General features: G+C 36.7%; 2 long non-coding RNA genes across 4 annotated transcripts in view; one reads left to right on the forward strand and one right to left on the reverse strand.

Annotated features, from left to right (window-relative positions):
- Nucleotides 1-237: 237 nt before the first annotated feature.
- LOC109028659 (uncharacterized) lies at nt 238-22,830 on the reverse strand. Of its 2 annotated transcripts, XR_008669242.2 has the most exons (5): nt 22,722-22,830; nt 22,433-22,537; nt 4,155-4,281; nt 3,601-3,719; nt 238-651 (listed from the first exon to the last, which is right to left on the reverse strand). It is a non-coding gene; the product is annotated as an uncharacterized lncRNA (long non-coding RNA). The 2 variants fall into 2 exon arrangements; XR_002007689.4 differs by lacking the exon at nt 22,433-22,537 and having other exon boundaries at nt 22,722-22,814.
- LOC109028660 (uncharacterized) overlaps nt 20,048-23,705 on the forward strand; it is a 29,940-nt gene continuing 26,282 nt past the window's right edge. Inside the window, exons 1-2 of one of the 2 annotated variants that reach the window (XR_002007690.4) lie at nt 20,048-20,215; nt 21,806-21,918. This is a non-coding gene — a long non-coding RNA (uncharacterized lncRNA). The remainder of the gene's footprint in view (nt 20,216-21,805; nt 21,919-23,705) is intronic. The other variant, XR_010135257.1, reaches the window with a different exon arrangement.

Consider the following 23,705-nt stretch of genomic DNA (forward strand, 5'->3'; position numbering starts at 1 on the left):
GGTTACTTGCCTACTCTTACACTAGTGGAACTTCTTGAGGGCAAATTTAAAATGCTGCGCCTAACTGATCTCCATGTTGCTGTCCAGACCCACAGACGATCAAGGAATGTTTAAAGAAGGAAGTTAGAAAATCAGAAAGGAAGGAAGAAAAGAAAGAAGGAAGGGAGAAAGGGAGAGAGGGAGAGAGGGAAAGGATGAAGGAAAAAAAAAGGAAAGCAAAGAAGGAAGTACATGCCCTTTAAGATTACAGCTATGTAAAGGTGCATCATACTAACAGATATTTTGTTCCAGGTATGAGATTATGGGTGATTCACTCCTAGTTATGAAACTGTGTTTAAAGTTGTTACATTGTTTCAATAATTAAAATGTTACTGATTTTTGTTCTACAAGTATGTGACAGGTACTCCTGGTATGACAGAGACTGCTCTCTGTTCTTCAAAAGGTGTTTCTTCTTCTTCTTCTAGGCGCAGGCCTAGACTGGGTTTCATAGCCTTCCTCTCTGCCAGTAGGGCCATAGGACCAAGTTCCAGCAAAGAGACTATGAACAGTAGTGACAGGTACCACTTCAGGATTTGATCCTCAAAGTCCTCTCACAGTGATCCTCTGCTCTTTCTTCCTGTCTGGAAGGTGGCCAGAGAGAGCATCATGAACCTAAAGGAGGGGAGAAATACAATTTTAAAAAGTCCAAGTCCTTGAGCGATTGCTTGAAAAGTCTCCCTACCAGAAACACTCGATTGGGCTTTATTTGGGTGAGATTGAGTTTCTATGGGGTGAAATTATTGAAGTTTCAGAATTTATCTATATGGCAGTTAAGCTAAAGTACTATACTTGGTGAACAGTATAACATGGAACCACCTAGATACTGAGATGACCCTGATTTATAATTGGCTTGTTGTAGAGCACATGGGAAGCTGATATCACCAAACCTGATTCCTACAGCTATGGAAGGATAAAATTCATCAGTTAGTAAAAATAATTCTATCACGAACAGTTTGAATGTAAGGGAATACTAGATACAATATTGTCCATCCCTCCATATTACACGTGGAAACTCGGAGGTGCAGAAAGGGAAAGCTGAGTCATGTGTTGCTAAGTCACGCTCTGCTTTCAACTTTCCCAACCACATGTCAGGATGCCTTGTCTGGGACAACTCACAGTTCATTGATTGTCCAGATAGCAACATGTGTGCTCTGGCTGCCTAGACGCGACACTCCCTTTCAAGCCTCCATGGGCACTCTTCCTGAAACTGCCTCTGTGATTGAGGAGGATCACCTTCTCAGAGAGAGGAGAATAGTTCTTTGACGAAGAGCATTCAAGGAGCTGAAATTCCCTGCTAGAACATTCAGAACCCTTAGTCCTCAGCCAAGAGGGTCTTGTGACCTTGGACTAAGAGCAAACTTGCTTAACCAGATATGAAAAAATAAAATAAAATAGTATGAGGCAAAAATGAATTAATTAATTTTGTTATATTGTATTTTAAAATTTCTGTTTAGTAAAGAATGCTGTCAATTTTATTAACCAATGACAGACTGGGAGGTGATTGTGGAAAGATATAATCCCTTATTCATTTCTGGTAGAAGTGCAAAATGAGATGCCATTTGGGGCTATCTGATTTAGAAATATCTGGGAGTGTGCATGGAAGTTACTTATGTGCACACTCTATGATTCATCCGTATCACAAAGAAAATTTCTGCATAGGTCTACAAGAGGTTGAGTAGAAGAACAGAAGGCATTTAACTGTCCCTTGCTAGAAGAATAAAAGTAAAATGGGAAGGATGAATACTGTAATAAAATGGATCACTGAGAATTTATCAGAACATTGATGATCTGCATAGTACAACATAAATAAATAGAACACAAGCAAGCAAATCACTGAGGGAATTAAGTATAAAACTAAGCTGTATATTTTGTGTAAACAGATATATGTGTGTGTGTATACATATCCACATATATATCTGCATATAATGTACACTTAAAAACATACAAAATAGCATAAGATTATTTTTCCTTTTCGTCAATAAAATGTTCAGGCATAGAAAAATATACATCATTTAACCAAAAACTTATAAATGTTTCCCTTGGTTTAAAAAATAAAACACTTCAAATAAAATTCAACCCCATAAGTAATTGAACATTAAACCTCCAAGAACATATTCTCTTATCTCTGGCAAGAGTTTAAAATTAGTCTGCCCTTGCTTATACTTTTATGCTCCTCCTACATATGTATTTGTGCAGAAACAATATATAGTATTATTTTATATGTTTAAAGCTTTCTAAAAAAGATATCATACTGCATGAATCCTTTTGCAACCAGCTTGATTTATTTAACTTTGTGTTTTTGAGTTTTCTCTCTGTTGTTGTTTGTACATCCAGTATGTTTATTTGACTGTACAGTATTTCACTGTGTGAATATACTACCTAGTACTTTCCTTGTCATCATGGGCAGATCATTTCAATTTTTTGACGTTACAAGTCATTTTGAAATGAGCATTTTTGTATATGTCTTCTTGTTCACATGTGTATGAATTCACCTATGGTATAATACTAAATCTGAAATTCCTATAACAGTAGTGTTTGCATTTATCTAGATATTGTCAAATGATTCTCCAAAGTGGTGACTCCAATTATATTTTCACTGCTACCGCATGGATGTACCTGCTCCTTTTTCTTTACTGACATCTCTGCTAACACATGGCACATTCAGATAATATTGTTAGTTGTTGCCTTATAAAATTTATTTATCTGATGAATACGAAAAGTCTTCTGAGGTTGAGAATCTTAACATGTATTTATTTACTCTTTGGGGTTTACTTCTTCATATCTTTTTTTTTGTTTTTCAATTTTCATCTATTTTCTTATTGATTTATAGTAATTCTATATACACTACTGAATGGTAATTCTTTGTCAGTTTTGTGCACAGCAAATATGCTTCCTGATCTGTGGGTTATCTTTTCCATTTGTTTGTATTTTTGATGCAGAATATTTTTAATTAAAAGTTTGAAATCCATCTTTTCTTTATGTTCACGTGGTTCTTGATGTATTTGAAAAAGCATTCTCCAATATCGAGGTCATAAAAATATTTGCTATATTTTCTGCTAAACATTTTAAAATTTTACTTTTTACAATTATATCTTTAACCAACTGAAATTGATCTGTTTTTACAGTATAAAGATGGGATTCAATTTTTTTTCATATGGATAAGCTACTATGTCAGAACCTTTTACTGGAATGATCCCTTCTTCCCAACTGCTTTGTAATGCCAGCTCTGTTGCACGTCAATTTTCCATCTGATCAATATGTTTTCATTGTCTACCATGTATTCAACTGTGTTCTAAGCACTAGTTACGTATCAGTAACAAAATAATTACACCTGATTCTCATTCTGCATTTCCATCCTGTTTCTTAGAGTTGATATCACTGTGTCTAAAACACTGTTTAATGACTATAAGGTTTATTTGGTCATGTTATCTAATAAAAAAGTTCCTCTCCTCTTATTCCTCTTTTTTCAAATTATTCTGCCATTCTTGCTGCTCTTATCAAAATACACATATACCTAAAATATTAATATATATGAGTACAAATATAATTTCTATAACAAACCTGTGTCTTAGGTTGTTTTCCCCAAAAGCAGAGCCTGAGAAGAATTCTTGTTGAAGTGCTTCTCTTAAGAAAAGAAGAATGAGAGAAGCAAGAAGCAAGGTAGATGGAATACTATCCAGCTGTAAAAAAGAATGAAATCATGTCCTTTGCAGCAACATGGATGTAGCTGGAGGTCATTATCCTAAGCAAATTATTAACACAGTGACAGAAAACCAAATACAGCATGTTCTCACTTATAAGTATGAGCTAAATATTGGGTACTCATGGACATAGACTTGGGAACAATAGACACTGGGGACTACTAGAGGAGGGAGGTAGAAGTGGGGGCAAGGGGAAAAAAACCAATTGTTGTGTACTTTGCTCACTAACTGGTGACAGGATCATTTGTACCACAAACCTCAGCATCACACAATATACCCCTGTAACAAATCTGCACATGTACTCCCTGAATATAAAATAAAAGTTGAAATTATTGTTTTAAAGAAGCAAGGTAGGGGTATCTCTCATACAGCTAAGGGCAATAATTCTGTAAAGGGGATTATCGGGGGTCTTACCAGTCAACATTCACGGCAGCTAGGAGATGTGGTGGGGCACCTGCATTATCCACCATAATCTGTAGCACTATTTTTTAAGAATAAAAATATGCTCCAAAACATGTAGATTTTACACATTATGGATAACCTGATGGGAGAGAGATGGAGTTAGAAATGGGTGAAAATTAAAAAAAAACTAAAAGAATTTTCCTCTAGATTGTTGAATGATGAAGTTCTATTGCCCATTTCTGTATCTGTGACACAATAAAATATTGATATAAATAAATACGTAGTGATGAAAAAAATACACAATTCCATCCCCAAACACACTCTTACTCTTTAAAAACACTGCTTTGCCAAAACTGAGAAAGCCTTGTGAATAGCTATGGTCTATAATTTAGGAGGTTTTTGTTGAGCTTTTGTAAGTCTCTACTAATGAGTCAGTGTTCAGCCACCGTTCAGTTGTAGCTTTTTATTGCAAACTTTGGGACACTCTAAATTAGGGGTATATGAAGCCAAATTCACTAAAACCCAATGCATGCTGATGGGCTTAGTTAGTTTTTCCCAGTGTGGACTTATGCTCAGCCTCAACTCTTACGTATATTTGCATTGTGAAGAAGAAAAAATTTTGCATTTTGATTTATTGATGCTTAAGTCCACAGGCACATTGTTTGCTAAGGCTTGCCTGATATTAAGGCTGTCTCAGAAGTAGTATTTTTATATGCTTGCTATCTTGCAAACATAATAAAATTTATGTTACACAGTTTAACCATTTTGTCTTGTTTCCTGATCATCCAAATGCATAGTTACCTTACTATAATATCCAGGCTAATATTGTTATCCTCACTACCTCACTTGAAACACACAAATCAGACTCCAGTCTAACTTTTATAAAGGTAGACTAGAATCAGGAGTCCAGCAATATTGTGGAAGCAGTTAGCATACATCTCTATCACAATGCAGCATCCAGTATCCAGTACCCAACATACTGCAATATCCAATGCAGTATTTTAATGTCTAAAAGAAAAGGAAATCTAGAAACCATGAGTAAAATTAATGAAACAATAAGCCCTATAGATGTCTCTGTAGAAGTCTGGTGTGATAGCATGAAAGATTCAGACCTCAGAGGGAAGGGCTGGGGGTCTTGGTGCACCTCAGAAACAGAACACTTAGCTTTTGGCTTGAATTTACCAGAGGATGAGCTGAGCAGCTCTGCTCAGAATCAGAATCATATAAGGATTGTACCTAAGTGATAGGAAGAAGAGAATACTTACACTCTCTCCCCAGGACAATGAGAAATGAAAAGTAAACATGCTTCTGCCTAGGGCTTTGGGTGGGTAAAAAGGTCTTCTATATCTCCTGTGGAATTAAACTCATAAACCTGCTTCATGTATGCAAATGAAATCAAAAGTTTGTCTAATCCTATGAATATAAAATAATTCACAAATAAAAAAAGGTTAAATCTAGTTCCAAACTTTTGAAACTCGTAGGCTATCTAATAAAAATAAATCAAAGCTATTCATGTTAACAATTATAAAAATTAGAATGTATAATATGTCTATAGACAAAAATAGCCTCTGCTGAAGATGTGCTTACATAAAATAAGAAAATAATCTACCATGAGAGTCAGAAGACATAACAAACTGAAAATTAAATCGAAAAAGGAAGCACAAAGGAAGTATATGAAGAAAATCAATATAAGATCAAATTAATTAAATAAAAAACAAAATATGATCAAGAGGATTGACAACAAAAATTTATACTTTAAATAGAATTCAAAATTGATTTAAAGATTTGTTAATGCTAATGAATAGAAAAAAGAGAGGACAAATTTCCAAAATCAGAAATAAAAAATAAAAAGACATCAAATTTAAAAATAAAGGATATTATGGTCAACTTTTGGAAAATAAATGTAAAAATTTGAATAAAATCAAAAAGTCTTAAAAAATTATTACAACTGACCTAAGATCAAAGAAAATATAAATTGTCCTTTCTCTATTAAAAAACTGCGTTCTTAAAAAAACACATAAAAACCTCTTCACAAATAAAAGAGCAGTTTCAGATGGCTTCAAAGCACAAGATTGGCAAACTTTAATAAAAGAATAACACCAAGCTTATAAAAATCTTTCTAAAGAAATAAAAAAGTCAGAGCACTGACTATTTTATTTTAAGAAACCAGAGTTAACATGGTATTTAAACATGATGAAGGAATTATAAGAAAAGAAATGTACTGGACAATCCATGTATAAACAAAAATGAAAACTCTTAAAGATAATATTTGTTAAAAAGTCAGTAATACATAAAAATTATAACATACTATGTCCAATTTAGGTTTATTTCTGGATTGCAATTTGCTTCAGTTTTCAAAAATTAATCAACATAATATATCTTGTTAGTGGAATAAAGGATAAAAGTATGTTATCTCAATAAATACCTAAGTATAATTTGATAAAATTCAACCTCTATTGATGGCAAAAATTAAAAAGAATTTGAAAATCTAGAATATAAGATTTTTCTTAATCTTTTAAAAAAATCATCTGGTGTTTTAGCAACCAGAATGTTAACTCTCGTGTGTTCATTCAATTTTATACTGATTTTACCACATTTCTGTGTGATGAAATCAGGAAAGGAAATGAAAACAAATGTATATGAATCAGAAAGTGACAAATAAAACTAATTATTTGTAGATAATATGGAATTTTAAAGTATAATGACTAATTGCAAAATCTATGAAGAATAGAGTAGGAAAATAAATTTCATGATATTCCTATAATGGAATATTACATGACTAGACAAAATGAATGAACTAAGACTTTACATAAAAACAGAGTTGACTCTTTTATAAATACATTGTTGAGTAAATAAACCAGACATAAGAAAGTCTGTATAATTCTGTCTATAAAATTTCAAAAGTTGGCAGGACTAACTTGTGATGGTAAAAGTCTGGATAGTGGTATAATTGAGGAAAAAGAAAAGTGTAATGATTGAGAGGGGACATGAAGGAGGATCATGGGTTCTAGTAACATTTCTTGGAAAATGCAGTGATCATGCCAATCTGTTCATTTATAATTATTCACAAGCTATATTCTTATCATTTGTGTACTTTTCTGTATAATAGAATATGTTTTTAATTTTTTGAGTTTATAATCAAACAAGTCACAGAACAGATATTAGAATACTACTTTCTGTATAAGAAAGGATGAGAAATTAATACCTATTTATGTAATCTATCTACACACACAAAACAGGAAGCAATGCACAATTGTTATTTTTAAGAGAAAGTTAAAACAAAATTCTCACAGTATAATTTTTAACACTTTTGATTTTGAACCAAAAAAAATTTCACATATTTAAAAATAGACTTGAAAAAGTAAGCCTTAAGAATAAAAAAATCAACTGAAACACTTTCTTCTTTTGTTATTATTTAGAAAATAGAACAAAACCATTGTTTGTACACTATCAACCAAAACAAACTGGTTAGGCAAAAAAATTGTAGGTTTTATTTTTTTTTCACCAAAGCCTATCAGAAACTTATGAATGCAAATACACTGCATTCCAGAAAAAAGATAAACATATTATAGAATAAAAGAGACCGATGGCTCACAGGGAAGTGTGAAGAGGAAAATTTCATCACTGGTGAGTTTTAAGAGAAACTGTAAGAACTTTTACAAACTTGCCAGGGCCCAGCGTGAGCCTGCATGATGGTGTGAAATTCTGAGGCACCTGGGCTGCAGAACAAGTCTGCCCCACACACCAATTCTTTCCCAAGTGTCTTCACTGAGTGCTCTTGGGTAGTGTGTGTCAGTGGCAATGCAGGGCAGTTGCTGAGATGCCATTGAGGTGCATGGACCCTCCCGCAAGGGCAAGGCAAGAATACTCCATAAGCAGAGAGGCAGGAAGGGAGCTGAGAGACATGGATTTATCAAGGCAGCCAGGCTTTCAACAACTGAACAGCTGAGGGCAGAGAAAGAGCTGGGAGAAAAACTATAGTTGGATATTTTACACTCCTCTCTGAGTAATTGATAGAATAAGTGTATAAAAAAGTAGCAAAATACAGAATTTGAAAAACATTGTCATGGAATTTGACCTAAGTGGTATTTACAGAACACTTCACCTCAAAACTGCAGAATACCCATTATTTTCAATTGCATATAGAGCAGTCACCAAGATAGACCAATATTCTGGGTCACAAAGCAAGTTTTAATCAATATAAAAGAATGGAATCATGTAGAATATATATATTCTCCCACCTCATTGCAAACCAAAAATAAAATGCTAAGCCCCCCAACCTAACCATATGAATGGATGCCTCCTCTAGGCCAAAGACATTCCAAATTTAACCTAAAAAATTTGTTCATGCCATGATAGAAGGGGCAGTTGGACACGCTTCATTATACCCTCCCCAGTTTTGCAATTCAGGAAAAGCCAGCCAGCATTAACATCAACACAGATCTTAAATCTGATCAGACAATCTATTCTCTTTGAAGCCTGCTACTTGGAGGCTTCATCTGCATGATAAAACCTTGTTCTCCACAACCCCTTGTCATAACCAAGATATTCCTTTCTATTGATAATAACTCTTTCAACCAACTGCCAATCAGAAAATTTTTGAATCCACCTATGATCTGGAAGCTCCCACAAATCCCCACACCCCACCAGATTGGTTAGATCTAGAAGTTGTCCCACCTTTCTAGATTGAGCCAATATAAATCTTACATGTATTTGATTGATGTCTCATTTCTCCCTAAAATGTATAAAACTAGGCTGTGCCACAACCACCTTGGGCACACGTTCTCAGGATCTCCTGAGAGTTGTGTCACAGGTCATTGGTCACTCATACTTGGCTCAGAATAAATCTCTTCAAATATTTTACAGAGTTTGACTTTTTTGTAGACAATAAGGATTTTAAATAAGAAATCAGTGGCATTAAGGTATCCAGAAAATTCCCAAATATTTGACAATTTAGTAATACCACTTTAAATAACACATCAAACAGCGAATTAAAAAAATTAAAAAGTATTTCAGTCTAAGTTATAACTAAAACACGACATATCTAATTGTGCGGCTCATAGCTAAAGAAGTGCTTAGAGGAAATTAAATGGCTTTAAATGATTGTATTAGAAAATAATAAAGGTCTCAACCAAATTACCTTAGTTTCCAACTTGAGAAACTAGAAGTAAAGCAAATTAAATCAAAAATAAGTAGAAAAAATTAATAAATGTTGGAATCAATAGAAAAAGGACATAAAAATTGATAACTCAAAACTTTGAAAATAATAAAAAAATTAGTCAAAATCTAGCAATATTAGTTAAGATACAGTGAGAAAATGCAAATATCTAACAACAGAAATAAAATAAGAAACATAAATTTACCAACATTGAAAAGATAATAAGGGAATAGCATGAAGAATTTAATGATAATAACTTCTTTGACATAAATTAAGTGAACAAAGACTTGAAGAGTAAAACTTACCACAGTTGATACAAGAAGAAATATAAAATAAAAAAATCCCAATATTTACTAAAAAATTCAACTCATACTAAAAAATATTTCCACAAAGAATATCCTAGGCCCAGATGATTTTTTAACAATTCCATGAAATTTTGAGAGAGATAATGTGAATTCTAAACAAATGTTTTCAGAATAAATCAAAAATTCTGCACAGTTTTTTGTAGTACTAAAAAGGAGTAAATGGTTATTCTAACACATTTTGTGAAACTTATAAAATACTGATATTAGTACCTGACAAAGACATTGGAAGAAAAAGTTACAGATCAATATCTCTCATGAACATGGACATAAAATCCTTAATAAAATGTTAGTAAACCTTTCCCAGCAATATATAAAAAGAATAATAAGTCATGACCAAATAGAATTTCTCTCAGGAATGCAAGGTTGTTTTAACATCTGTGAATCAGGCAATGTAATTCATCACATCACCAGAATGAAGAGAAAAAATAATCACTTCAGTAAATGCAGAAAATCATTTGATTAAATTTACAGCCCCTTCATAATAGTTTTCAGGAAACTGGGAACATAAAAGAAATTCCTCATTCTGAATAAAGGACATTTACAAAACAAAACAAAACAAAAAAACATCTAGCTAACGTCATTCTTAATGGTAGAATATTGAATGATTTTCCACTAAAATCAGAAAAAAGAACATATCTACTCTCTTAGTTTGTATTCAGTGTTGTACTGGAAGTCCAAACTACTGAAAAAATAAAGAAGGAAGGAAAGAAGGGAAAGGAAATAAAGATTGGTTGGGAAAAAAAGAAATAAAACGTTGACTGTTATTACTTGTAATAATGACTGTGTATGTAAAATACTCAATGAAATCTACTAAAAATCTACTAGAAGTTAAAATTACATTTAGCAATTTTACAAGAGGCAATGTCAATATACAAAAACCAATTATATTTTTAATACTAACAAATAATTGGCAAAAAGTTATCAATAATATAACTGTATTATATAAAATAGGAAAAATTAACAAGTAATATTCAAGTCTCATAAATTGAAGACTATAAAATGTTGATTATAAAATATAACTTAAAAGTTAATATTATATCACTTTGCCATCAATATGAGAGCCTTATTTTGATATAGTTTGATATTTATCCTTGTCCTTTGCACTGTTATTGCCTATATATATATATATATATATATATATATATATATATATATACATACACACATACATACACACAGGTATATAATTATTGCTTTAGAAGTTATGTCTTCTAAAGAAATTAAAAGAAAAAAATTTATGGGCTGTCATCTTTCTCCATATGTTTTTTTATTTCCTGGGCTCTTTATCTCTTTCTGTTAATCTGAATTTCCATATGGTATCAATTCTCTGCAGTCTGAAGCAATTTCTGTAGCTTTTTGTGTGAAGACATGTAAAGACAAATTCTCACAATTTCTTTCCCTGGAAATATTTTTATGCTGTTCTGATAATGAAGAATAGTTTTTCTAGTTGTATAAGTTGTGTGTGTGTGTGTTTGTGTGTGTGCACTTATACACCCATGTACATTTCCTAGCACTTTAAAGGTGGTCTTTTTCTATCTTCTGGCCTCCATTGTTTCTTCTCACAAGTCAGCTGTCATTGAAATCATTGTTTCCTTGCATGTAATGTACATTTTTTTCTGGCTGCTTTACAGGATATTCAATCTCTCTCTTTCTCTCTCTCTTTCTGTCTTTCTCCTTCTGTCTCTCTCCCTCTCTCCTTCTTCCTCTCTCTCTCCCTCTCTCTCTCTTTCTCTCCCTACCCACTCTCTCTCTTTTTTGCAGCTGGACTATGATCTGAATAGACGTGGTATATTTATCCTACTCCTTAGTACTTGTCATTCTGAGGAGTCAACTGATTAACTAAAAGCTCAGGATTTTCAACAGGATCCTTTCACTCTAGCTGTTTGAACCACTCCCTTTGACTCTGGCCATTATATAGCCAAAGAAATCTCTATTCAACCCACAGTTGCCCAGCAACTTTTGTCTACCTGACTGTGTTTCTGCATATCAGCAATGTAGTATTTGGCCAAAACCTTGAGACCTGCTGCTGATTTTTGAAGTTCCTTCTCTACACAGCTACCTTTTCTCCAGTATCCTGCTTTGCTGTCTCTAGCTGCCTCGAACTTTCAGATCCTCTGATTTCTGTAATCTCAGTTCCTCTAAGCCCCTGAACTTTCCTAGATCGCTACATCCCTGCAAAGCAGTGCAGAGTGTCCCTCTGCAAAATGCCAGGGCAATCACAGGGCTCACCTCATGTGTTTCCGTCTATCTCAGGAAGCATATTGCTGTGTTGCAATGTGATTCCATAATCTAGAAGCTTTGCCTAATATACTTCTTTCCAATTTTTAATATTTATTTACAGCAAGAGGGATTATCTGGTACCAATTGCTCTGTTATAGCAGAAGGAGAACTTTACAAATTTTTGTTTTTCAAGTTTTTAAACATTCAGAAATTGTGAAAGAATATTAATAATTGTTAGCACTTTTCTACTTCTAAAAAATTCTTTTCGTGTACAATTTTTTACAATGACATTTTAAAATAAGTTGCAGGCATAATAATAATTCACTCGTAAATGCTTATATATTTCCTCTGAATAAGGACCTTTTCCAACATAACTGTAATACCATTATTATAGTTAAAATTAATAATAATCCCATAGTAACATATAATATGCATTCTATATTCAGATTTACCCATTTGCCTTCAAATTGTCTCTGTAACTGATTTAATTGTTTGGGAATTACAGAAAGGCCTTGTTTTACTGATTTAATTATTTATTCCGGATCCAAGGCCCAATCAAGGCTCATGCATTACAATGCATTTGTTCTTATTTTTCTATGATCTCTTTTAAACTAGAATAGTTTATTGTTTATTGTTTGTTTATTTGTTTCCTTTTAAAGAGTCAGGTTACAGTCTTCTAATTGAATTTTCCACAATTTGGACTTTTCTGATTGTTTACTGATGCTATTGCTCAAAGCATTCCTCTATTTCTGAATTTCAATTAAATTTAACCTTAGGGCTAATGATTTATTTAGATTAAGATTAGATATTTTTGTCAAGAATACATCATAGGTGATATCATAACTTCAAATAACATCTTATCAGAAGTCAAAAATGCCAGGATGTTTCACCATAAAGGATGCTAGTTTGGATCATTTGCTTAATGTAGTTAACACCATCTCTCCATTTTAAGATAATATTTTTCCCTTTATAATCAGTAAGTAACTGAGCAAAAATATGTGTCACTGTGAATTTTTTTTCCAAAAACATTTCACCCACGGGTTTTTGTACCCATTGCTAGTATTTTCTCGAGTAAGTTTTTATATTAGGAATTGCAAATTCATGATTTTTAAATTATACATTGATTAGCTATCATTTTTGTAAATACTTTTTAAAATTCCCCATAATTTCTATACTTACAGAAATTGAAAGCTATTGAATAAGAATTAGAAAAATGTCATTTTAAAAATCAGCATTTACAGGTCATTTGTCCCTTTTGGAGGTATCATGTATAAAATTGTAAGGTTGGGTGTTATGAGGCCAAGGGGAAAGTTCCACTTAGCCCTCCAAAAGTTTGCTGAAAAATCAACTTGCAACAAATTTGTCTGATCATAGTTTTCTATGACACAGGAGCCTTCAGCAAAAAGGGCCAAAGATACAGGGAAATTGTCCATTTTTGTGGTTAGGTTTAACAAAATGTGGACAGCTGTGTAGAAATATAACTGGACTAAAAGGGTATGATCTAATGCTAAGAGCCTGAATGGGGAGGCAAGGCCTGTCTGTCTAGATTCTTCTGGGCCTCTCTGCACAGCATTTCTTCCTTCAAGGCATGGGGCAGGACCTTCTCTGGAATGGGGTCTTATGACTTACAGTGAAACATGGTAGATCACATAATTTCTTCATAGGCAGTTTTTACACAGAAAGGCGGAGGGAAAATTAGAGTAATATTTCTAGGTTTCACGGCTGGCTTTGAGGAAAAGAGGTTCTGATTTCTATGTCCCACCTCGGGGAGGAAGGATTCTGGCTTCCATGGCTAGCCTCGGGGGAGAATGAGGGGCCAGAGGTCAGGGAGAGACCTGTGCTTCTGAGGCTGCTTCTAAGGCCTTCATTTTGGGAGTTTGTTTCCTGAGTCCCAGCAGTGTCAAGGTCAGGCCAGTCTGGCTGGAGTTTCCTTCCTCAAAGGTGAGCTGGTAGCTCCAGGCCTCTGAAGCTCCAAGAGCCATTGCCCGGGGCTCTCCCATGGTCTCTGCACTTCCCATGGAGCTGGTTCCGGAGAGGGCCTTTCCTTGTTAATTTGGTTAAAAATGGCCAATTTCCCAGTGGGGACATGTGGGCTTCTGGTTGCAGTGGAGACTAAGGGGTATGTATCCCCAACTGACTAAATGCTTGCCAACCAGCTTCTGTAAAAGCAGATTTCATACCCAAGGGCACCTTGTCTTTTCGGGGCTGATTATCCTCTTTCAAGCTAAGGAGAAATAATCCCTGACAAGCACTCATGAGCATAGCTGCAGCACATCCTGTTCCATTTTATCTTTGCCTTATTTGCTTGGAGTGGTCAATTCCCTCCTTAACAGAAATTGAGAGGAATCAATACCTTCCTTCTTAAAACCAAAACAAAAAACAAAATATCAGGTAAAAAGGTCAGCTCTTCTGAAAATTACTCAGCACCCTGAAGCTCAGACAGCTTAAACTGGAGGAATGTCATCCTCAGCCATTTTTCCAGGCAGAAGGGACTCACCTGTTACTGTGAGCGAGGTGTGTAATGAGGCTTGGAGGAAAAGGGACAAGGAGCTAAAATTATAAAGCATTTTCTCTGAACTTGTTTGCACTGAAGCGTCTCCTTTAATAGTCATTTGCAATATTCTTATTATTTGTCTTGCTTTAAAAATGAAAAAAAAGAGAGAAATTGTTGACAGACCAGGTCACTCGTCCCAAGTTATATGGCTGGAAGGCAGTGGAGTTACATTTGAAAATCAGTTAGCAGAGATAAGGGGCAGTGGGACTTCCAACCCTAGATTTTTCACAGCCCCACTGACAAAGACATTCTTTCAGCTCTATCTAACTCCTTACCCCTACCACCTGGTTTTCAAATGTAATGCCACTGCCTTCCAGCCATATAACTTGAGACAACTGACCTGATTGCTCAATAATTTCTCTTTTTTTCATATTTTTAAAACAAGATAAATAATAAGAATATTGCAGGTGACTATTAAACGAGACGTTACAGTACAAACAATTTCAGAGAGAATGCTCTATGATCTTAGTTCCTTGTCCCTTTTCCTCCAAACCTCATTATACATTTCACTCACAGTAACCATACAAAAGAGAAATCCCTATTCCTACTTCATATTTAAGGATACCATGGCTGAGAGAGCTAATTGCCTACAGTGACAGGCACTAAGTCACCTTGCCCTCTCTCCTGACCCTTGTCATGAGCCTCTGATGGACTCTGCACTGTCAACTCATTCCCAACTTACTACCTACTGAGGTATTTTCCAGAAGTAGGACCACCAGTGCTAAAACCAGGGCAGTCTAGGGCAAACTAAGATGGCTTTTCACCCTAAATTCCCCCTCCTGGACGAAACTATTATTCCTTTTTTTGTTTATTTTTTTCTTGCTGAGAGGGCATCACATTTACTCTACTGGTTTATCTCAATTAAGTCCTTATTCTCCCCAGAGATAATCCCTGCTACCTTCATACACTCCATCCTGATACCATCTTTGTGTCCTCCTGGTCCTCAGCCATGGTCTCATTTAATTTTGGGTTGTTTAAGCCAAAGAGGAAGATGGATATTTTTCCTGACACGTAGCAATCTCCTGTTAGATTCAAGACTGATTGACCTTGCTCTTTGATCTTCTTGAAACTTGTTTTCCCCAGCTTTGTTAAGGTATAATTGGCAGATAAATGCGTAAGGAAAATTCGACATATGTGTACAATGGTATACTATTCAGCCTTAAAAAGGAAGGAAATCTTGTCATTTGCAAAAACATGGATGAACCTGGAAGCTATGCTAAGTGAAGTAAGCTAGGCACAGAAAGATCAGTACCACATGATCTCACTTACATATGCAATCTGAAATTATGCTCTGTATGATTCATCTTCATGAGAGGTTTCAAACCCAGGGGACCACGCACCCTAGCAATATGCATCATTACTATCCTGATAGGCTTTGGGCCCCTGAATACTCAGTGCTCTGCTCTGACGTTCCAGAATCTCACTTTGGTCTGGGACATTCCACAAATCGGTGGACTGTCAGGCTATATGTCATTTGCTCAGATTTACTAATAAACCCTGAACAACAACAACAAAAAAAACCCAACACTGGAAGAACACACAGCACACACACACACACACACACACACACAAAAGAAAGGAGAAAGAAAAAGAAAGAAAGAAAGAGTGAGAGAAAAAGAAAGAAAGAAAGAAAGAAAGAAAGAAAGAAAGAAAGAAAGAAAAAAGAAAGAAAGAGAGAGAGAAAGAGAGAAAGAGAGAAAGAAAGAAAGAGAAAGAAAGAAGAAAAACCTACTAGCGGTACATGGAGCACGTGCGCCTTATATTTCGTATCAGCTGGGTTCCTGTCACTTTGTGTGATTTTAGACAAGGCATTTACTTCGAGTCTAGTTCTCCTTGCTATAAGAGGGAGTAATGATTAAATGATTTGCTCTCAGGAACAACTTAGAATAGTACCTGCGATACAACAGGTGCTTACTAACACCTAACTTCCTTTTTTCTGTTAAGCTGAGAACCATGACTTTTCTTCCCCAGAACTTGCAGGCTGTGATGGGCACACAGAAGTGGGTTTTACTGGATTTCCATCAGGATTGGATGGGCCCTCCTGGTACGGATGCAGTTGGTGCCTGTAGGGCCAGCATGAATGCCATCTTGTAGAAGCCAGAGTGTCTCAATTTCTTGTGCAAGACACGTGGTGACCAGACACCCCTGGGAAGAACCCAGAGTCACTCCCAAGTCCACCCGAGTCCTCACTGACTACACAGTGCTGAATGCAAACATGGGTACTAATTGAATAAAGCTTCCTCAGGATCAATATGGCTTCACTCCAAGTAAGCCTACTATTTAAATAAGTGAAACAAAATGCTACTTACTGGCCTCTGCTATTTATCTCCCAATTATGAGCATATTTGGCTGACTCAAAACCAATTTATGTGTAGAAGTCAAACAAAAAGGTCTCATTACTAAAACCTGGACATCCTTTTATGCAAATGAAGTGCTATGATATACAAGGATTTACTATGAACAAACAAAGCTGAACTTGGATGCACATGTGCTTCCAGTCAAAAGAAGTTCCCAACTGGGTAGAGCCCTGGACTGCCTTTGCTATGTGTCTTTTGTGGAGAGGGGAGCCAACAGCACCATCTCCAGCCTGCAGCCTGGCACACACAACAGCAATGGAGGCAGAGCAAGGATATTACACTTGATCTTAGCCAAAAGACTGAGAAGTGATAGAGAGCAAGAATATTGTTGTCCACCAAAACAGCCATGTGAATGGCCCTTCCCAATCCCTGGTCTTAGTTGCAAAATCTTCTCTACTCAAAAACCCTGCACATCTGCACATTTTCAGCCACTCACAGTCACAGCCACATTCTGAGGTCATATGTATCATAAAAGTATAAATATCCACCTACTCCTAGAGAGCTTACCATGTTCTATACTGTGCTAAGTGCTTTATGTGCACTACTACATTGAATTCTCACTACAAGCTTTTGACATAGGAACTATTATTATCTCCACTTTATAGATTAGGCAATTGAGTTCCAAGTTCACACAGCTAATAACTAAGAAACAAGACTTATACACAGTGTGTCTAACATCAAGGTATGTGTTTATATCAGTTGCACAATACGTTTCTTTTCTACAGTCTCTGTTTAACCTTTCAATGTCTGACTAAAGTGTGTCCCTTCACCTGTCCCAATAAAACTGCCCTGATGTGAGCTCACGGAGAACTCCAGCCTTCCAGTCCTGCTCTGTCTTTCCAGCCCATCAACCCCAGACCAGCTTCACTTCTTTCCTATCAACCTGGCTGCTGTTGTCAATCATTTCAACTACGTGTTTACTAACTCCCTCAATTCCCCTGATCCCTTAATCTTTTTCTGCACAGGTTCTCATGATGTACAGGTCTGGATTGATACAATCACCTGTTTTTCCCTTTGCGGCCCAGGGAACATGGAGGCCATTGGACAAAATCTGCTACATGTGTTTGAATTCAACCTTTGTGGAGCTTTCAGTCTCACTGCAAACCCTTTATCCTGCTCAAGTTGTCTCTCTTTCCTCTTCCCTGCAGTGATGGCTCTCAGCCTTGTCTTTGTCTTCAGGCTCCCCACCAGGCCCCTGCCCTCATTCTCTCAGCTGATGAATAAGTGGTCTGTGTTGCTGGGAAAATTGAGATCCTTAAGGGTGAACTCCTTCAACTTTTCTCTGAAAATATCCCTTTATCTTCCCTCATTTTTTCCCCACCTGTTGCCAAGATTTCAGATATCACAGTTTTCAACAAGACCTTGCTTTGTCAAAAAGCCTCACCCAAACCTGTGTTGCCACTGAGTGTCCACTGTGTCTTTATGTTTACCATCAAATGTTCCATCGTTCCTCTCCTGAGTCCCCTACAACCTCCCTATGGCCCCTCTGGGAAGAGTCCACTCCTTTTAATGGAAATTGGAAGTTGCTGATAGTGCTTGTCATACCTCCTTCTGAAACATCCTCCTCCCTTGATTTCTGTGATAACACACTCTTAATGTTTGGGTGGCTACTTGGGGTATTCCCTTTGACCCTTTTCTTACTTCACTCTCTCTTCACTGAATAGATTTCATCCAAAGACATGAATGCAAATACCATCCATACTCTGATGATTTCAAAATCAATTTCCGAATCTCAGATCTTAACTGAAAACTAGAGATGTGTACTTATATGGCAAAAATGATGTGCCAAGAAATAAACCCAGCCTCCTCCTTCTAAACCTAGTTTTTTGGGGGTAATCCTTCTTTTAAAGACATTAAATTTGATCGAATTACCCAAGGTAGAAAACTAAGAATTATATTTTAAGCCAGGAATGGTGGCTCATGCCTATAATCCCAGTGCTTTGGGAGGCTGAGACAGGAGGATTGCTTAGGCCAGGAGTTCAAGATCAGCCTGGGCAACGTAGCAAGACCCCATGTCTACAAAAAATAAGAAACAAATATCACATTTTATGTCTTCTTTTCAATTGCTCTCATACCTATGCCCAATTGATATTAAATCCCACTGATTTAATTTCACGTATTAATTCACTTGAAAATATTTATTTGAAATTTCCTCCATGTGAAGTAAGTAATTTCAGCTGTAATAATGCACAGTGCCAGGGACACCATGCATTAGGTGCAACATAATGACCCTGTGAGTCATGGTGCTACGCCATGACTATAATAATAAAGATAATAGGGATATAGATATAATAATAAGGATAATAATAGGTAATAGGGCCTGCCCTTATGGCTCTTAAAATGTACTGTAGGGACACGACCATAAACAAGATCAGCATCAAACAAGTGAAAAATTGCAAGAAGACATCAGAAAATGATGATTGAGCCAGGAACTGAAGAATGAGGGAAAGAGAAAGAATTGAATAGAAGTCAAATGGCTCCTGCACATAGTACTGTAGGCAAATGCCTCAGGCAGGAGCATCATGGGGCATAATTGCCACCGAAAGACCAGTGTGGCTGAAGCAGAAATTGGAGGAAAACTGTGCAAAATGAGACTGGAAATTAGGAGGAAAGCAGACCATGCAGAGCCTAGACCACATAAAGGAGCTATGTCTTTGTCTGTTCTAACAGCATTGGCAAGACAGTGAAAGCATTTGCAGATATTCAGCATGAGAGAGAGAAAAAGAAAAGCGAATTTGAATTTTGAAAAATTTTACTCTGGTTACAGTGTGGCAACCAGCTTGGTGAGGAGCAAGGGTCGAGGCAGGAGAATGCTGAGGCAGCAATGGCAATATCTTTGGCAGAAGGGGTGGTGGTCTCTTGAATGAGTAGGAAGGCAACTGGGCAGAAGACAGGTGGATGGGTTGGTGAGTTATTTAGGTGATAAAATCAACACAATGAAGTGTTGACTATGGAAGATTAAGGAGAAGAGGACATCGTGTCAGGTTCCTGGCTTTTCTAAGTGGATGGATGATGGTCTCCTTCACTGACTTGGAGAATAGAGAAAGAAGATTATGTGATGGAGGACAGCACTGGGGACTGTATCTTAATTTCAATTTTGAACATATTGGTTTGCAGGGACGTTCAGCCTTCCAAGAAGAGATATGGATTACAAGTTTGAAACTCAGAGGAAGATGATGCTGCATATGAATGCGTGTACTGTCTGTACATAGATGATAAGTGATGTCATAATGTAGATGAGAATGTCTAGGGAGAAAAACTTGAGTGAACTGAGAAGACAGACAGCCCGTGACCAAATTCTGAGAACTCCAACCATTCACTGGTTGAGTGGAAGAGAACAAGCTCAGAAAATAAATGGAGAAAACATGGTAGGAGGAGTAGAAGAAAAATGAGGAGAATGCTGCCTCATGGAAGACAAGGTAAGAGAGCATTGCAAGAAGCAGAGAGTGATTATCAGGACCAAAGGTGCCGAGAATTCAAGAAAGAGGTCATATGGGAATACCTCTATTCAGTAGAGCTACTTGGATGTGGAATTATGAGAATGAAAGCCACAGTAGAGTGGTTAAGAAATAATGTAAAATGAAGAAATAAGATTTTCTTTAAGAAGCTCAATAAAAGAAGAGAGGAAGCGGAGCAATAGCTGGGGGAATGAGATTAGGATTTTATGTGTATTTAATGGAAATGGTTTGAACAAATTAAAGGCTAATAGACAAATCTAGTTAACAGAAGGAATCTATGTATAAGGGAAAAATAATTAATACCTGTTTCATTGCTCCTGGGAAAGTAAGAGTGGATAGGATCTGGTTTCCAGGATGAGATGTGGCTTTAATCCCAGAAGAAAGTCTACTTTATTATTACAGCAAAAAAAGGGGGAGATATTGAGGACAGATGCAGGTCATTCATATATTTATAATTGGGAAGATAAGTAAATTCTCATTTGAAAACTTTTATTTTATTTTTTATTTTTCTGTAAAGTGGATATGAACTGACAAAAACCAATCCTAAAAAAGCACATAAGGTATATTATTTCATCTATATAACATGCTAGAAATGATAAAATGATGAGAATGAAGAACAGATTAGTGGTTGCCAGAGGCTAAGGAGAAGCAGAGGGAAGTGGGTGTGACTATAAAACAGCAACATGAAGCATCACGTCGTGATAAAAACGTACTTTATCTTGGCTGTATTCATGTCAGTATCCTGGATTTGATATTATGCTACAACTTCACAAGATGTTATCATTGGCAAAAACTGAGTAAAGAGTACAGGGAAATTCTCTTATTACAACTCCATGTGAATATGTAAGTATCTCAAAATAAAAAAGTTTAATTAAAAAATGTTGAGTAAGGGAGAGGAGGCGTGTTTATGCATTTAAAAAGTGTGAACAGTTTCTGGGGAAAGTAAAGAAAGAATTGGCCAAAAAGTCCTAGTAAGATTTCCAGGTCTTTTAGAGATTGGCAACCATGAATTTACAAGGACAGCAATCAATCTGTTCTGCTGTGTAGCTTTCATCACCTGCACTCCACCATCTGGGGATAAGAATAGAGAAAACAGGTGGTTGGGTTGTTCAGGATACAGGTGCACCAAGCCAGTGCAATAACAACAGCAAGAAATCAAGGACAATTTTTCTCAGATCCATGTCTGTCCTTTCCATCCTCCCTGCTGGTGCTTTGGTTTAGAATCGTGCTTTTGTATCTCCCTCCTCAACATGTTCAAGCTCTTTCCTGGGCTACTCCCACACCAGCATTGTAATTTAAACAGCTTATCCTTCAAATTCTTGGGCCCAGAAATGACAACAACTGCAACTATGCCTTCATAGCTTCTTATACATTAGTATATTTTATTTATCAGTGTTCCCTAGAGAAACAGAGCCAAAAGATTGTGTGTATAGATAGATAGACAGATAGACAGAGAAACAGAAAGAGAGAGGGGACAGAGGGTTGTGGGGGAGGGACAGAGAGAGAAGAGAGAGAGAGAGGGAGAGAGATGTATTCGTTTATGTATTTTAGGGAATTGGTGCACATGGTATGGACCCCGGCAAGTCCCCCTCTTCAGGTCAGGTGGGGATCCAGGGAGGATGCTGGAGACCATGTTACAGCTCCAATCCAAAGGGACTCTGAAGGTAAAATAACCTCCTTTTGGGAAAACTCATTTTTTTTTTCTTAACACCTTCAATTGATTGAATGAAGCTAACCCTTAGTACAGAGGTTAATCTGATGTTCTCAAAAATCTATTGATTTAAATGCTAATTTCATCTAAAAATGATACCTTCACAGCAACATGTAGACTAGCGTTTGACCAAATATCTGGGCATCACGATCCTAGCTAAGTCAACACAAAAAATTAACCATCACATCCATTACAACTAGAGTGATCACACCATTCATCATTCTAATGGAAGTTATTAATAATTGTTAGAACAATAAGCACAAACTGGGGCTGTCTCTGGCAAACCAGGACATAAGACCATCTTCATTACAGTCTCATCACAATGTGTTTTGATAGCTCCATGGGAGTTCCCATGGATCTCTGTGTCCCTAGAAAAAGTTGGTGCCCTGCACACTGTTGTATTCGAGAAATGTTGACTGCCCCTCCTGGCCCATCTTGGTTTTTATTTGTCTGTGGTCTGTCCTTACCACATAGTCCATTCCAGGTACTCCCACCCATCTGAAATCTCTCGGGCTTATCCAGAAGAGGATAGATTCATATTTTGTTAGCCTCTGCTGACACATCTGAAATGCCTGAAAAGGAACAGTACCCAAAAACAAAAAGAGAAGAAACTATTATCTTCAACTTAAGTGTACACAGGACATGTCCCTGGGCTCAAGAGTAGCTGCCATTGGGCTGATGGCCACTCCACTTGGGCCCTGATCTGAGCAGGGTCTGAGAATCACACTCAGTCCTAAGACCCATAACTTGGGGTACCTGTATCCTGCCTTGGCATTGTTCCAGGCCTGCTTAGTTCTCAGTATTCTGAGTGTCCCTCCTCTCCCAGCTTTTAGGTCTTGGCAGGGACATCTCCGTAGCTAAGAACCTCTACCCCTCTACACTGCAGAATCTTTGTATAATCCTGAGTTCTGTTCCGCTAGTTCTATTCTGATCAAATTGCCTCTTCCTGAAAGCAGGAACTCTGGATCATCACCAAGTCCCAGACTGAAAAACCCACCTAGAACCTAAATTCCTTTGACAGATATGCACAGCTCTTGGAAATCACTCACTGTGAGTGCAGAGAACTGCCGCCAAGCCCCACGGGCAGGTTCCTGCTACTGCTGGCATGTGGCCATGTCATATTGCTGATTCTAGTTTCCTGTGTCATTGCACTATGCCCATCAGCCACAGATGCATCCAAGACTGCCTACTGCCTCCCAGCTTATTTGAGTTTGCTTTTCTGCTCACTGGGAACCTGTAGGCCCTGCCTCAGGGTCTGTTTGCATTGTCATATGTAGGCTTGCTATGTGCTCAGTTCTAACACCAGTTCTTGGACTCTGCCATACTATGTTTTCTGCCCTCAGTAACTAAAAACCTCCCAATCCATTTAGTCTAGGGTTTGTCCTCCCATTTTGTGCAGCTGCAGGGAGAATGTTTTGTGCAGTAGTTAAGAACAAAGATGTGAGGACCAGACTGACCTAGGTTGCTCTGCAGTCTTAAGCAGGTTACGTAAAATCTCCTACTCTCCATCATCTGATCTCACAGTTTTATTGTGAGGATTAAATGATGGAACACGTGCAAAGAGTTTGACATGATGCCTGTTACTGAGTCAGCCCTCAGCATACAAGCCTAATATAGGGTTTGAAATCTGGCCCTAGTGTTCTGCCATTCACCTCCTCTGGGTGGTAATATGCTGGCTAATGTTTTATAATCAGCTCTCTGAGTAAAACAAGGCTCTGATTTATAGTGCTTGCTGATTTC

The sequence above is a fragment of the Gorilla gorilla genome, chromosome 8, assembly GCF_029281585.2.
Source record: "Gorilla gorilla gorilla isolate KB3781 chromosome 8, NHGRI_mGorGor1-v2.1_pri, whole genome shotgun sequence".
Taxonomy (NCBI): domain Eukaryota; kingdom Metazoa; phylum Chordata; class Mammalia; order Primates; family Hominidae; genus Gorilla; species Gorilla gorilla.